Here is a 16,604-nt window from a genome sequence, read left to right on the forward strand (position 1 = left end):
ATATATATATATATATATATATATATATATATATATATATATATGTATGTATGTATGTATATATATATATATGAAGAGTTCAGATGCAAAACTCAGTAAGTACTTTTTTAAATGGAGAGAAATGCACTTGTAAATGGAGATTTAAAGGAAACCATATGTGGAAATGCACAGACTTTCATCAATAAAATGAAAACAGTTTGTTCAAATTCTTTCATATTTTGCACACTGATGGTCCCCTTGACAGCCATGTACGTGTTGGACTCCCTTTCAGTTGAATGGGAAAGTGTGTCCAAACTCTTGACTATATATTTATGAAGATGGAAGTGTGTGTAACAGAACATTTACATTTGCTCTTCTATACTGTTTCATTAATTGGCATTTACACTAGTAAGTCCCTTCTGCTGCTCCCTTGTTTTCATTCAGGGTTGCCACAGCAAATCCGAGGTGGATCTGTATGTTGATTTGGCACAAGTTTTACGCCAGATGCCCTTCTTGATGCAACTCCGCATTACATGGACAAATGGGCAGGGGTGGGGTTTGAATTGAACCTTCTGCACTTGTTGGGAAAGTGTGGTGACACGGACCCACAACAGGGGGCGTAAATGAATGGACAATAGGCTGTCGGCTGTTCCTGTAGGCGGCAGCGCCCTCTCGTGCCTGAAGCCCGCACTTCAGGCAGGGCGCCCTCTGGTGGTGGGCCAGCAGTACCTCCTCTTCTGGCGGCCAACACAACAGGACCCCCCCCTCAACAGGCGCCTCCTGGCGCCCGACCAGGCTTGTCCGTGTGGCGTCGGTAAAAATCGACCAGGAGGGCCGGGTCCAGGATGAAGCTCCTCTTCACCCAGGAGCGTTCTTCGGGTCCATACCCTTCCCAGTCCACCAAATATTGAAAGCCCCGGCCCATTCGACGGACATCCAAGAGCCGGCATACTGTCCAAGCCGGCTCCCCGTCGATGATACGGGCAGGAGGCGGCGCCGGACCGGGTGCCCAGAGGGGTGAGGTGTGATGTGGTTTCAACCTGGAGACGTGAAAAACTGGATGGATGCGCAGTGAGGCCGGGAGTTGGAGCCTCACTGCGGTGGGACTGAGGACCTTGAGGATGCGGAACGGCCCTATGTAGCGGTCTTTCAACTTCGGGGAAGCCACTTGGAGAGGTATGTCCTTGGTAGATAGCCATACCTCCTGCCCGGGCTGGTATGCGGGGGCCGGGGACCGTCGACGGTCTGCATGGGCTTTTGCCCTCGTCCGGGCCCTCAACCAGGCCGAACGGGCGGTGCGCCACACCCGACGGCATCTCCGCAGGTGGGCCTGGACCGAGGGCACACCGACCTCTCCCTCCACCACAGGAAACAAAGGGGGTTGGTACCCCAGACACACCTCAAACGGGGAGAGGCCGGTGGCAGAGGACACTTGGCTGTTATGCGCCTACTCGATCCAGGCCAGGTGTTCACTCCAAGCCGTTGGGTGTGCGGATGTTGTACAACGCAGGGTCTGCTCCAACTCTTGATTGGCCCGTTCAGCCTGTCCGTTAGTCTGAGGGTGATACCCAGACGAGAGGCTCACGGTGGCCCCCAGTTCCCGGCAGAAACTCCTCCACACCTGCGAGGAGAACTGGGGACCGCGATCCGAAACGATGTCTGTTGGTATCCCATGCAGCCGTACGACATGGTGGACCAGGAGATCCGCCATCTCCTGGGCCGATGGGAGCTTTGGGAGGGCCACGAAGTGGGCCACCTTGGAGAACCGGTCCACTATCGTGAGGATGGTAGTGTGCCCCCGGGACGGCGGGAGGCTCGTGACAAAATCCAGACCGATGTGGGACCAGGGGCGATGAGGCACAGGAAGTGGCTGCAGGAGTCCCTGTGCCTTCTGGTGGTCTGCCTTGCCCCTGGCACAGGTGGTGCAGGACTGGATATAAGCCCGGACGTCAGCCTCCAGAGACGCCCACCAGAAGCACTGCCGGACCACTGCCACGGTCCTACGCACCCCTGGGTGGCAGGAGAGCTTGGACCCGTGACAGAAGTCCAGGACGGCAGCTCTGGCTTCTGGTGGGACGTATAGTCTGTTTCTCGGTCCTGTTCCGGATCCGGGCTCCGTGCCAGGGCCTCCCGGACGGTCTTCTCCACGTCCCAGGTAAGGGTAGCCACGATAGTGGACTCCGGTAAGATGGGTTCCGGTGGATCCGACAGCTCGGTCTTGACTTCATGTTCGTGCACCCGGGACAGGGCATCCGACCTCTTGTTTTTGGTCCCGGGGCGGTAAGTGATCCGGAAGTCAAAACGGCCGAAAAACAGTGACCAGCGGGCTTGCCTGGGGTTCAGTCGCTTGGCGGTCCTGATATACTCCAGGTTCCGGTGGTCAGTAAAAACCGTGAAAGGCACTGACGCTCCCTCCAGCAGGTGTCTCCACTCCTCAAGAGCCTCTTTCACCGCAAGGAGCTCTCAATTGCCCACGTCATAGTTCCGCTCTGCTGGGGTCAACCTGCGGGAGAAATAGGCACACGGGTGAAGAACCTTATCGGTCTCTCCGCTCTGGGATAGCACGGCTCCTATCCCTGAGTCAGAGGCGTCCACTTCAACCACAAACTGGCGACTAGGATCGGGCTGCACCAAGACGGGTGCAGTCGAGAAGCGCTGTTTCAACTCCCTGAACGCGGCATCGCACCGATCCGACCAGGTGAAGGGAACTTTTGGTGAAGTCAGGGCTGTCAGGGGGCTAACTACCTGACTATACCCCTTAATGAACCTCCTGTAAAAATTTGCGAAGCCGAGGAACTGTTGCAGCTTCCTACGGTTGGGGCCAGTCTCTCACCGCTGCGACCTTGGCCGGATCCGGGGCGACGGAGTTGGAGGAGATGATAAACCCCAGGAAGGACAAAGAGGTGCGGTGAAACTCACACTTCTCGCCCTTCACAAACAGCTGGTTCTCCAACAACCGCTGCAGGACCTGACGTACATGCTGTACATGGGTCTCAGGATCCGGAGAAAAAATGAGTATATCGTCCAGATATACGAAGATGAATCGGTGCAGGAAGTCCCGCAAGACGTCATTAACCAAAGCTTGGAACGTCGCGGGGGCGTTTGTGAGGCCGAACGGCATGACCAGGTACTCAAAATGACCTAACGGGGTGTTGAATGCCGTCTTCCATTCGTCTCCCTTCCGGACCCGAACTGGGTGGTATGCGTTCCTAAGATCCAGCTTTGTGAAGATTTTGACTCCATGGAGGGGGGTGAACACCGAACAAAGGCAACGGGTATCGGTTGCGAACCGTGATCTCGTTCAGCCCCCAGTAATCAATGCATGGACGAAGACCGCCATCTTTTTTGCACACAAAAAAGAAACCTGCTCCCATCAGGGAGGTGGAGTTACGGATCAGCCCGGCAGCTAAGGAGTCCCGGATGTAGGTCTCCATTGATTCGCGCTCAGGTCGGGAGAGGTTGTACAGCCTGCTGGACGGGAACTCCACGCCTGGCATCAAATCGATGGCACAATCGTACGGACGGTGCGGGGGAAGGGGGAGTGCCCGATCCTTGCTAAAAACATCAGCAAGATCGTGGTACTCAACCAGCACCGCCGACAGATTGGGGGGAACTTTGACCTGCTCCTTAGCCTGGGAACCGGGAGGAACCGAGGATCCCAAACACACCCGATGGCAGGTCTCGCTCCACTGTACCACCAACCCGGACGGCCAATCAATCCGGGAATTGTGTTTTAGCATCCAGGGGAACCCCAGAATCACACGGGAGGTAGAGGGAGTCACAAAAAACTCAATCTCCTCCCGATGATTCCCTGACACTACCAGAGTTACTGGTAGTGTCCTGTGTGTGAGTAAAGGGAGTAGGGTGCCATCTAGTGCTCGCACCTGCAATGGTGAAGGAAGCGCCACCAGAGGGAGCCCTACCTCCCTGGCCCATCTGCTGTCTAGCAGATTCCCTTCTGACCCTGTGTCTACCAGTGCTGGGGCCTGAAGGGTTAAATCCCCGCTAAGGATTGTAACTGGGAGCCGTGTGGAAATGTGTGTGTGTCCCACGTGAATTTCTTGGCCCACCCTAAGCCCAGTTTCTAGGGGCGGGCATTGGTGTTTAACCGTTCGGGGCAATTACTCAATTGGTGCTCAATTGAGCCGCAAACAAAACACGCCCCGCGGGGAAGCCTCCTCTGTCTATTCGGTGGTCTGAATGTGGCCCTGCTCGTGTCCATAGCTTCGTCAGCAGGGGGAGCTGTCGCCACACGGGGCATAGAGGCCAGGGAGCGTGGGAAGGACGGACCTTTTTCGGACCCGGAAGGAAGAGGGACGGCGCGCGCCCGGCCACGCCCTTCGTCTCGTTCCCGACCGCGTTCTTCCAACCGATTGTCTAACCGTATAACAAGATCGATAAGCCCATCTAATTCCCGCGGTTCATCCTTGGCCACCAGGTGCTCCTTCAGGACCGATGACAGTCCGTTTACGAAGGCGGCGCGGAGCGCAGCGTTATTCCAGTCGGACCTCGCAGCCGCGATGCGGAAGTCGACTGCATAAGCGGCTGCGCTCCGGCGTCCCTGTCTCATTGACAGCAGTACAGTTGAAGCGGTCTCTCCCCTGTTAGGGTGATCAAACACAGTCTTGAACTCCCTCACAAACCCAGTGTACATGTGAAGGAGCCGTGAATTTTGCTCCCAAAGCGCCGTAGCCCAAGCGCGTGCTTCTCCCCGAAGCAGATTAATCACATAATCTACTTTACTAGTATCTGACGCGTACATGACGGGACGTTGTGCGAAGACGAGCGAACATTGCATGAGAAAGTCCGCGCACGTCTCCACACAACCTCCGTACGGCTCAGGGGGGCTTATGTATGCTTCAGGGGATGGTGGGAGGGGTTGTTGAACCACCACTGGAACATTCATATCCTGCACAGGGTCGGCAGGAGGAGGAGCTGCAGCAGCGCCCTGAGGGCTCGCCGCCACCTGCGCGGAGAGAGCCTCCACCCTGCGGTTCAGGAGGATGTTTTGCTCGGTCATTTGATCCAACCGAGCCGTAAAGGCGGTGAGAATGTGCTGCAGCTCACCAATCACGCCTCCTGCAGACGCCTGCGCTCCCTGCTCTCCCATTGGACGTTCAACAGCTGGGTGACGCCCCTCGGAGTCCATGACGCTGGCCGAGATATCCTGTTGAGAAAGTGTAGTGACACGGACCCACAACAGGGGGCGTAAATGAACGGACAATAGAGGGAGTTAAATTAGAACACTTTACTGTTGTGAATGTCACAACCACACACAGCAGATTACAGAATGAATACAAGTCAGTTAATGAAGGTGTCGTGTGGGCAGGCTCGACGATAGGAGACGCCCGTCTGGAGATGAACCGGAACCACACGATTTCCACCGCCACCGAACCCGAAGGATACTGGAGCCGCCAAGTCCTGAAGTCCCCAGGTGGCCACCGTCTCAGCGTGTCGTATCTGGTACTGCTGGCGGAGAACAAAGACAGTCAAGTGTGGGTGTGTGTACACCCCGTAACAATAATGGTGGGAATTCCACCTCCATCTTTAACACTCTCTCGTGCAGCGTCTGTTTAACCACTTATCTGACGAGACGAAGGACGAAACAGTCGCGACCCACGCCGGTCCTCTGGTTGACACTGCAACACAATAGCTCTTTAAATCACTGAATGCTGGCAGAGAATATTACCTCTCACAGAAGTCGATATCTCGGCGATGTGGTGGAGGTGTCATCCTGCTTTTATCCCGGGTGAGATGCAGATGATCGGTGACAGCTGTCATAGTTGATGAGTGACAGCTGTCACCTCGGCTGTTCCTGTAGGCGGCAGCGCCCTCTCGTGCCTGAAGCCCGCACTTCAGACAGGGCGCCCTCTGGTGGTGGGCCAGCAGTACCTCCTCTTCTGGCGGCCCACACAACAGCACTGACCCCAAGTATACTAACCACTTGGCCACCACCCCTGCAGCGGTAAATAGCTTGGCAGTTCTTACTCTGCCTACCCTGGTAACCCAAGCCATAAATGGATAGAGAGGTATAGCTGGGCAGGACCCTGTGTTTTGGGTGGGATAAATGAAATCCAAAAATGTTCTTATCTCACAGTTACTGAACAAAGCCAACAGGCTAACCTTTTTTTCCGGCAGCTTCCCTCACTATCTCCTTCTTGCAGGGTCATTTTGACAACTGACAATGTTTCCTAATAAAAAACCTTGGGTGACTCCTGAGTTAAAGCAACTTCTCAACCAGAAAAAAACATATTTAAATCAGGAGGAAGTATAGAGGAGAAAAAAATGTGCAGAAAAAGATCAAAATCATGGTCATGGACTGTAAATCTGCATACAAATGTAAACTTGAAAATTATTTTAAAACTGATGCAAGGAAAGCATGGCAGAGTGTTCAAACTATCATAGGATATAAGCCTAAAAAATATCCAGTGATTGTACATAATGAACTTGACATTGCAAATAAGTTAAACAGTTTTTATTGTAGATTTGACACATGATTTTAGAGCAGAACAGTTTCAGATTAACATGGAAATAAAAGGCATGGATGGTGTTGGGAAAGTGTAGTGACACGGACCCACAACAGGGGGCGCAAATGAACAGTCAATAGATGAGCCAAAATATAACAATTTAATGTTGTGAATGTGCACAACGAACATACAGACAATCTCAGAATATAACAGTCAATACACAAAGGTGACGTGTGGGCAGGCTCGAGGATAGAAGACGTCTGTCCTAAGAAGAGCCGGAACCACACGATTTCCGCCGCCCCAGAACCTGGTGAATACTGGAGCCGCCAAGTCCCGAATTCCCAGGTGATCACCGTCCCCGACTGTCGGATCTGGTACTGCTGGCGAAGAACAAAGACAGTCAAGTGTGGGTGTGTGTGCACCCAGTAACAACAACGGTGGGAATGCCACCTCCACCTCTCACTCAATAACTTGCAGAGTACTGTGGATTCCTCAGGGGAAAAGAGTGCCTTCAGCGCTCTCACAGCTTCCACCGACGGAGGAACTGGTACTCCTGCAAACACTCACAATATACAAATATTACAATTACAAAACGGCTGAGGATATTACCTCCAATGAAGTATGATATCTCGGCAACGAGGTGGAGATGACGTCTGGTCTTTATGGAGTGAGATGATGTTGAGTAGATGGGTGACAGCTGTCAAGAGGTAATGAGCGACAGCTGTCACCCCCGGCTGTGTCCATGGCGGCAGCGCCCTCTCGTGCCTGAAGCCCGCACTTCAGGCAGGGCGCCCTCTGGTGGTGGGCCAGCAGTACCTCCTCTTCTGGCGGCCCACACAACAGGACCCCCCTCCCTCAACGGGCGCCTCCTGGCGCCCGACCAGGTTTGTCGGGGTGTCGGCGGTAGAAGTCGGCCAGGAGGGCCGGATCCAGGATGAAGCCCCTCTTCACCCAGGAGCGTTCTTCGGGTCCATACCCCTCCCAGTCCACCAAGTACTGGAAGCCCCGACCCATCCGACGGACGTCCAGGAGCCGGCGCACCGTCCAAGCCGGCCCCCCGTCGATGATCCGAGCAGGAGGGGCGCCTGTCCGGGAGCACAGAGGGGTGAGGTGTGATGAGGTTTGATACGTGACACGTGGAAAACCGGATGGATCCGCAGTGAAGCCGGGAGTTGGAGCTTCACTGCTGCAGGACTGAGGACTTTGAGGATCTTGAAGGGGCCAATGTACCTGTCCTGGAGTTTCGGGGAGTCCACCTGGAGGGGGATGTCCTTCGTGGAAAGCCACACCTCCTGCCCGGGCTGGTAAGCAGGGGCCGGGGATCGCCTGCGGTCTGCATGGGTCTTCGCCCTCGTCCAGGCCTTCAACAAGGCAGAGCGGGCGGAGCGTCACACCCGACGGCACTTCCGCAGGTGGGCCTGGACCGAGGGCACACCGACCTCTCCCTCCACCACGGGAAACAACGGGGGCTGATACCCCAAACACACCTCAAATGGGGAGAGGCCGGTTGCCGAAGACACCTGGCATACTCGATCCAGGCCAGATGGTTACTCCAGGCCGTCGGGTGCGCGGATGTGATGCAGCGGAGGGTCTGTTCCAGTTCCTGGTTGACCCGCTCTGCCTGTCCGTTCGTCTGTGGATGGTACCCGAACGAGAGGCTCACGGTGGCCCCCAGTTCCCTGCAGAAGCTCCTCCAGACGTGTGAGGAGAACTGGGGACCACGATCTGAGACGATGCCGGAGGGTATCCCATGCAGACGGACAACGTGGTGGACCAGGAGGTCTGCTGTCTCCTGGGCTGTTGGGAGCTTCGGGAGGGCCACGAAGTGGGCCGCCTTGGAGAAACGGTCCACTATCGTGAAGATGGTGGTGTTGCCCTGGGACGGCGGGAGGCCCGTGACGAAATCCAGGCCGATGTGGGACCAGGGGCGATGAGGCACCGGCAGCGGCTGGAGGAGTCCTTGGGCCTTTGTGTGTACTGCCTTGCCCCTGGCACAGGTGGTGCAGGCCTGGATATATTCCCGGACGTCTGCCTCCATAGACGCCCACCAGAAGCGCTGCCGTACAACTGCTACAGTTCTTCGCACCCCTGGATGACAGGAGAGCTTGGAACCATGACAGAAGTCCAAGACTGCAGCTCTGGCCTCTGGTGGGACGTACAGACGGTTCTTCAGACCTGTTCCTGGGCCCGGGCTCCGTGCCAGGGCCTCCCGGACGGTCTTCTCCACGTCCCAGGTGAGGGTGGCCATGATAGTGGACTCAGGCAGGATGGGCTCCGGTGGATCCGACAGTGCAGTTTTTACCTCCTCTTCGTGTACCCGGGACAAGGCATCCGACCTCTGGTTCTTGGTCCCGGGGCGATAGGTGATCCGGAAGTCAAAACGCCCGAAGAACAGTGACCAGCGGGCTTGCCTGGGGTTCAGCCGCTTGGCGGTCCTGATATACTCCAGGTTCCGATGGTCAGTGAAAACCGTGAATGGCACAGACGCTCCCTCCAACAGGTGTCTCCACTCCTCAAGAGCCTCTTTCACCGCAAGGAGTTCTCGATTGCCGACGTCATAGTTCCGTTCAGCCGGGGTCAACCTGCGTGAAAAGTAGGCACACGGGTGAAGTACCTTATCGGTCTCTCCGCTCTGGGACAGCACGGCTCCTATCTCTGAGTCAGAGGCGTCCACTTCAACCATGAACTGGCGGCTAGGGTCGGGCTGCACCAAAACTGGCGCAGTAGAGAACCGTCATTTCAACTCCTTGAACGCGGCTTCGCACCGATCCGACCAGGTGAAGGGGACTTTTGGAGAGGTCAGGGCTGTCAGGGGGCTAACTACCTGACTGTAGCCCTTAATGAACCTCCTATAGAAATTAGCGAAGCCGAGGAACTGTTGCAGCTTCCTACGGCTTGTTGGTTGGGGCCAATCTCTCACCGCCACAACCTTGGCCGGATCAGGGGCGACGGAGTTAGAGGAGATGATAAACCCCAGGAAGGACAAAGACGTGCGGTGAAACTCGCACTTCTCGCCCTTCACAAACAGTCGGTTCTCTAACAACCACTGCAGGACCTGACGTACATGCTGGACATGGGTCTCAGGATCCGGAGAAAAGATGAGAATATCGTCCAGATATACGAAGACGAATCGGTGCAGGAAGTCCCGCAAGACGTCGTTAACCAAGGCTTGGAACGTCGCGGGGGCGTTGGTGAGGCCGAACGGCATGACCAGGTACTCAAAGTGACCTAATGGGGTGTTAAATGCCGTCTTCCATTCGTCTCCCTTCCGGATCCGAACCAGGTGATACGCATTTCTAAGATCCAGCTTAGTAAAGATTTTGGCTCCATGCAGGGGGGTGAACACGGAATCTAACAATGGCAATGGGTATCGGTTGCGAACCGTAATCTCATTCAGCCCCCTGTAATCAATACATGGACGAAGTCCGCCATCTTTCTTGCCCACAAAAAAGAAACCTGCCCCCATCGGGGAGGTGGAGTTCCGGATCAGCCCGGCAGCTGATGAGTCCCGGATGTAGGTCTCCATTGATTCGCGCTCAGGTCGTGAGAGGTTGTACAGCCTGCTGGACGGGAACTCAGCGCCTGGAACCAAATCAATGGCACAATCGTACGGACGGTGTGGGGGAAGGGTGAGTGCCAGATCCTTCCTGAAGACGTCAGCAAGATCGTGGTACTCAACCGGCACTGCCGTCAGATTGGGAGGGACTTTGACCTCCTCCTTAGCCTGTGAACCGGGAGGAACCGAGGATCCTAAACACCCCCGATGGCAGGTTTCGCTCCACTGAACCACCACCCCAGACGGCCAATCAATCCGGGGATTGTGCTTCAACATCCATGGGTTGCCCAAAATCACGCGGGAGGTAGAAGGAGTTACAAAAAACTCAATCTCCTCCTGGTGGTTTCCAGACACCACCAGAGTTACTGGTTGTGTCTTGTGTGTGAGTAAAGGGAGGAGGGTGCCATCTAGTGCCCGCACCTGCAATGGCGAAGGAAGCGCCACCAGAGGGAGCCCTACCTCCCTTGCCCATCTGCTGTCTAGCAGATTCCCTTCTGACCCCGTGTCCACCAGTGCTCGGGCTTGAAGGGTTAAATCCCCGCTCAGGATTGTGACTGGGAGTCGTGTGGCAATTTGTGTGTGTCTCACTTGAATGTTTTGACCCCCCCCTTAGCCCAGTCTCTAAGGGCGAGTGTTGTCGTTTTGGCCGTTTGGGGCAGTTTCTCTGTGTGTGCTCAGTTGAGCTGCAGAGAAAACACTTTCCACGGATCAGCCTCCCTATTTTGGCCCTGTGCGTTTCCCTAACAACGTCAGCAGGGGGAGCTGTTGCCCCACAAAGCGCTGCGGCTGTGGAGCGTGGGGAGGGCGGCCCCTTTTCGAACCTGGAAGGGAGAGGGGCGGCGCGTATCCGGTCATGTCCTTCGCCTCGCTCCCGACGGCGTTCCTCCAACCGATTGTCTAACCGTATAACGAGATCGATAAGCCCATCTAAATCCCGCGGTTCCTCCTTAGCTACCAGCTGCTCCTTCAGAACCAACAACAGTGCGTTTATGAAGGCGGCGCGGAGCGCAACGTTATTCCAGCCGGACCTCGCAGCCGCGATGCGGAAGTTGACTGCATAAGCGGCTGCGCTCTCGCGTCCCTGTCTCATTGACAGCAGCACTGTTGAAGCGGTCTCTCCTCTGTTAGGGTGATCAAACACTGTTCTGAACTCCCCCAGAAACCCAGTGTATGCTGATAACAACCGTGAGTTCTGTTCCCAGAGCGCCGTAGCCCAGGCGCATGCTTTACCCCGAAGCAGAGCAATCACATAAGCTATTTTACTAGCATCTGATGCATACATGACGGGACGTTGTGCGAAGACGAGCGAACACTGCATAAGAAAGTCCGCGCACGTCTCCACACAACCTCCGTACGGCTCAGGAGGGCTTATGTATGCTTCAGGGGATGGTGGGAGGGGTTGTTGAACCACCACTGGAACATTTATATCCTGCACAGGGTCGGCAGGAGGACGAGCTGCAGCAGCGCCCTGAGCGCTCGCCGCCATCTGCGCGGAGAGAGCCTCCACCCTGCGGTTCAGGAGGATGTTTTGCTCGGTCATTTGATCCAACCGAGCCGTAAAGCGGTGAGAATGTGCTGCAGCTCACCAATCACGTCTCCTGCAGACGCCTGCGCTCCCTGCTCTCCCATTGGTCGTTCAACAGCCGGGTGACGCCCCTCGGAGTCCATGACGCTGGCCGAGATATCCTGTTGGGAAAGTGTAGTGACACGGACCCACAACAGGGGGCGCAAATGAACAGTCAATAGATGAGCCAAAATATAACAATTTAATGTTGTGAATGTGCACAACGAACATACAGACAATCTCAGAATATCATAACAGTCAATACACAAAGGTGACGTGTGGGCAGGCTCGAGGATAGAAGACGTCTGTCCTAAGAAGAACCGGAACCACACGATTTCCGCCGCCCCAGAACCTGGTGAATACTGGAGCCGCCAAGTCCCGAATTCCCAGGTGATCACAGTCCCCGACTGTCGGATCTGGTACTGCTGGCGAAGAACAAAGACAGTCAAGTGTGGGTGTGTGTGCACCCAGTAACAACAACGGTGGGAATGCCACCTCCACCTCTCAGTCAATAACTTGCAGAGTACTGTGGATTCCTCAGGGGAAAAGAGTGCCTTCAGCGCTCTCACAGCTTCCACCGATGGAGGAACTGGTACTCCTGCAAACACTCACAATATACAAATATTACAATTACAAAACGGCTGAGGATATTACCTCCAATGAAGTATGATATCTCGGCAACGAGGTGGAGATGACGTCTGGTCTTTATGGAGTGAGATGATGTTGAGTAGATGGGTGACAGCTATCAAGAGGTAATGAGCGACAGCTGTCACCCCCGGCTGTGTCCATGGCGGCAGCGCCCTCTCGTGCCTGAAGCCCGCACTTCAGGCAGGGCGCCCTCTGGTGGTGGGCCAGCAGTACCTCCTCTTCTGGCGGCCCACACAACAGATGGTGTGAATACTGACATTTCTGTTGACGATGTCAAGCCTTATTTTAGACGTATATACCCCCGTAAAGTCAGTGGGCCTGATGGTATCTGTAGCAGGACACTCAAGATGTGCACAGATCAGTTAGCACAGCCCTTCCACAGACTGTTTCAGCTGTCATTGGACACTGGGGTGGTTCCTAATCTGTGGAACAAATCTCTTATAGTGCCTGTGCCAAAAAATAATAAACCTAAAGTACTTAATGATTTACGCCCAGTCGCCCTCACACCTGTAGTTATGAAATGTTTTGAGAAGATTGTTTTAAAAAAGCTTCTTTCTGAAGTCTCACCTCTTTTAGATCCATATCAATTTGCCTACTGTGCTGGGAGGGGGGTGGAAGATGCATTGCTGACCTTGACATACGAGGGCTGTCAATAAAGTAACGGCCCTTTTTATTTTTTCAAAAACTATATGGATTTCATTCATATGTTTTTACGTCAGACATGCTTGAACCCTCGTGCGCATGCGTGAGTTTTTCCACGCCTGTCGGTGACGTCATTCGCCTGTGAGCACTCCTTGTGGGAGGAGTCATCCAGCCCCTCGTCGGAATTCCTTTGTCTGAGAAGTTGCTGAGAGACTGGCGCGTTGTTTGATCAAACTTTTTTCTAAACCTGTGAGACACATCGAAGTGGACACGGTTCGAAAAATTAAGCTGGTTTTCAGTGAAAATTTTAACGGCTGATGAGAGATTTTGAGGTGATTCTGTCGCTTTAAGGACTTTTCACGGTGTGAGACGTCGCGCAGCGCTTTCAGGCGGCGTCATCAGCCTGTTCAAGCTGAAAACCTCCACATTTCAGGCTCTATTGATCCAGGACGTCGTGAGAGAACAGAGAAGTTTCAGAAGAAGTCGGTTTCAGCATTTTATCCAGATATTCCACTGTTAAAGGAGATTTTTTAATGAAAGACGTGCGGACGGATCCGCGCGTCGGGACGCAGCCGACGCGGTGCGGCGGCACAGGAAAAACACCTCCGTGTTAATAACCATTTGTAAAATCCAGGCGGCTTTTGATGGCTTTCAGTGGAGTGAGTATATGAGAAATTGTTTAACAGGCAGGACATGTTCCAACTTGTCCTTAAGGCTTTCAACAGAGGTGTTTTTCCTGTGGCGGAGCGTCGCGGCAGCTGCGTCCCGAAAAATCTATATGGATTTCATTCATATGTTTTTGAAAAAAATAAAAAGGACCGTTACTTTATTGACAGCCCTCGTACAATGTCTATGAACACCTTGAACAGTCAAAAAGCCTGGTGAAAATTTTGTTTATTGATTTTAGCAGTGTCTTCAACACAATTCAACCCCATTTAATGGGGAAGAAATTGTTAAATCTTGGAGTTAATCCCAGACTTATTTTATGGATACTTGACTTTTTGACCAATCGTAGTCAGCAAGTTCGTTTTAACTCATGCATTTCATTTGTACAAATCACTAACACAGGAGCACCACAGGGGTGTTTTGTCACCAATACTTTATACCTTATACACAAATGACTGTCAGTCCACATCTCCAGCCCACACATTCTTTAAGTATGCAGATGATACAGCCCTGCTGGGTTTTTTACAGTCTGATCTTCCATCTGTGGAAGGTTTTGAAAGGGAGGTACAAGGTTTTATTGAATGGTGCTCTGATAATTATCTCATTGTCAATGTAAAGAAAACTAAAGAGATGGTGATTCATTTCAGAAAGAAAGGTACAATAGTGTCTCAATCTAGGATCAATGGTGAACTAGTAGAGCAAGTCCCATCTTATATATATTTGGGTGTTGAAACTGACAGTAAGCTGTCTTTCACAGAATGTGCTCTAAATAAATCTAAGAAATTGCAGCAGAGGATGTTTTCCTTAGGAAAATGAGTCACTTTAGACTGGACAGCTGCATTTTACAAATGTTTTATAAAGCTCTTTTGCAGAGCGTTCTGTCTTTTGGTCTCATCTGCACTTTTGGTAATATACATGTGAAGGATCATAAAAACTTGCAGCGCATTATCAGTGTAGCCAGTAAAATCATAGGCATCAACCAAGCATCTGTAGCTCAGTTGTACAATAAGCTCATCCTCAAGAAGACAGACTAGATCCTCAGTGATGCAACACATTCTCTATTCCCAAAATTTGTGAGTAGCCACAAGTCAAGTGGCAGAATTCTGCAAAGACAGATTAGAAGAGAGAGGTATAAGAAGTCCTTCATGCCTACAGCAATAACATTATACAACAATAGACTCAAAACGTCTGTGTTTTCCTGACTTGATTCCAGGCCCATTTTAAACTGTCTACCTCAAATCATAGATCCTGGTTTTATTTATTTGCTTATTTATTATATATTTTAGGATCTGCTAATATTTTTTATTTTATGATGTATGTTTTGTGTTTTTGTGTGGTTTGTTATTTGTGGTATGTCCCAATCAGTTTTTTGTCTTTTGGGTTATATCATATGTTGTAAGACAAGCAGTGATGAATGAATTTCCCCTGGTGGGATAATAACGTTTACCTTGAACCTTGAACCTTGATTTAGCTTTGACAACTCCCTACTCCAGACAGATTTTCCATGCTGCACCATACTGTTGGTATTTCTGAATGATTGATTAAATGAAATTCAGGATGATATGCAGTGACCCAGAAATGCTCATGTAACCCTTGTCTAAAGTTTGTCCAGTTATGGCCTCTGAAAATGGAGGGACGGTTAATAAAAATTACCATAATTCCTTGCTGTAATTTCGGCAAGGGTGGTGGCCAAGTGTTTAGTGTGCTTGTTTCCAGAGTGGAAGGTTCCCAGAAGGGTATCCGGCATAGAACCTGTGCCAAATCAACAGGCTCAGCCACCTTGAATATGCTGCGGTGACCCTGTCTGAAACAAGGAAGATACCAAAGGGAGATTCTGTAATTCCTTGATTGTTTGTGTTATTTTGGCCTTGTCATAGGCTGGCGTTCTGTCCAGGGTGTACCCTGCCTACTGGGATAGGCTCCAGTCCCACACAGTAACCCGTAACTGGAATAAGTGGGCTCAGAAAAGGGATGCATGCATTAATGTGATGTTTTTGCTAAACACTACACTTGACACTATAAACAAATCTTTGATTGTATCACTCTTCAAATACTTGTGTGTGATGGATATTGTGGAAACATTGTAGTTCATAGTTTATGTGACCTGCCATTCATATAATATTCGTCACTTTTCGTTAGTAAATCTGAAAACAATTGTAATGATTAATATATTATTGCACATCTGAGTTGGATCTGTTATTCATCTCAGTACAAACTACAGTTTTGTGGTGAATAATTTCACAGAAATATTTTTACTGCAAAATTGCTCTCATGATGATAGTGGTCAAATGTTTTGATGACACATTCTGTTCTTGGGTGATATTGTGATGCAGTTATTACAACTGTTGTGGGTTCAAACCCACCCTACAGTAGAGCATGCTGAGGCTTCCTCCCAGCATACAAAGCAGGGTTCTCCAACCCTGCCCCTGGAGAGCACCTGCCTTGCATGTTTTTTAACTCTTCTCAGGAATACAGGAAATGGAAACTTCCAGATTGGATGGATGTGTGCATGAATTGTTAGCATAGTGTATACTTTTGTGGCCATGTTTGATTGTAGAAGTTGGGATTTAGAGCTGTGAGCTTGTATTAGAAGTTGGCTTGTTGTCAAGATTTGAAATATGAAGTGAGAAAATGAGTGGATAATACAGCACTTATTTACTGTTTGGTCTTTGGTTCTGAGTTTGACTGGGTGGGGTTTGGAGCTTTATTTATCTTTGTGTTAGATGGCTAGATTCCTGCCAGGCTGCTGTCACTGCCAACATCTTACTGGAAAAGTCCTAATGCTGAAGATGCCAAAGTCAACTGACCACAGATCACGCTGTCCACTTTATCCTCATCCAGTTGCCAGTTGCTCATTGAAAAGAGGTAGACTGCAGTTCCAGAGAACAGCAGGTTAAAGTAGTGTTGACCGGACCGAAGCTGTAAAGATGAGTTTGGCACTTGCTGTGGATGTTCTTAATGTAAAAATTCTATTAATTCAATTGACATTTTTAACATTGTGTAATTATTGAACCATGTTCTCTGTGATTTTTAAAGCTAATTCACCTCAGAATGTTTTTATTTTGTAGTTTCATTAGTTTGT

General features: G+C 51.5%; 1 protein-coding gene across 1 annotated transcript in view; it reads left to right on the top strand.

Annotated features, from left to right (window-relative positions):
• bbs9 (Bardet-Biedl syndrome 9) overlaps positions 1 to 16,604 on the top strand; it is a 390,202-nt gene that overhangs the window by 65,148 nt on the left and 308,450 nt on the right.

The sequence above is a fragment of the Thalassophryne amazonica genome, chromosome 7 (genome assembly GCF_902500255.1).
Source record: "Thalassophryne amazonica chromosome 7, fThaAma1.1, whole genome shotgun sequence".
In the NCBI taxonomy this organism is placed as follows: Eukaryota; Metazoa; Chordata; class Actinopteri; order Batrachoidiformes; family Batrachoididae; genus Thalassophryne; species Thalassophryne amazonica.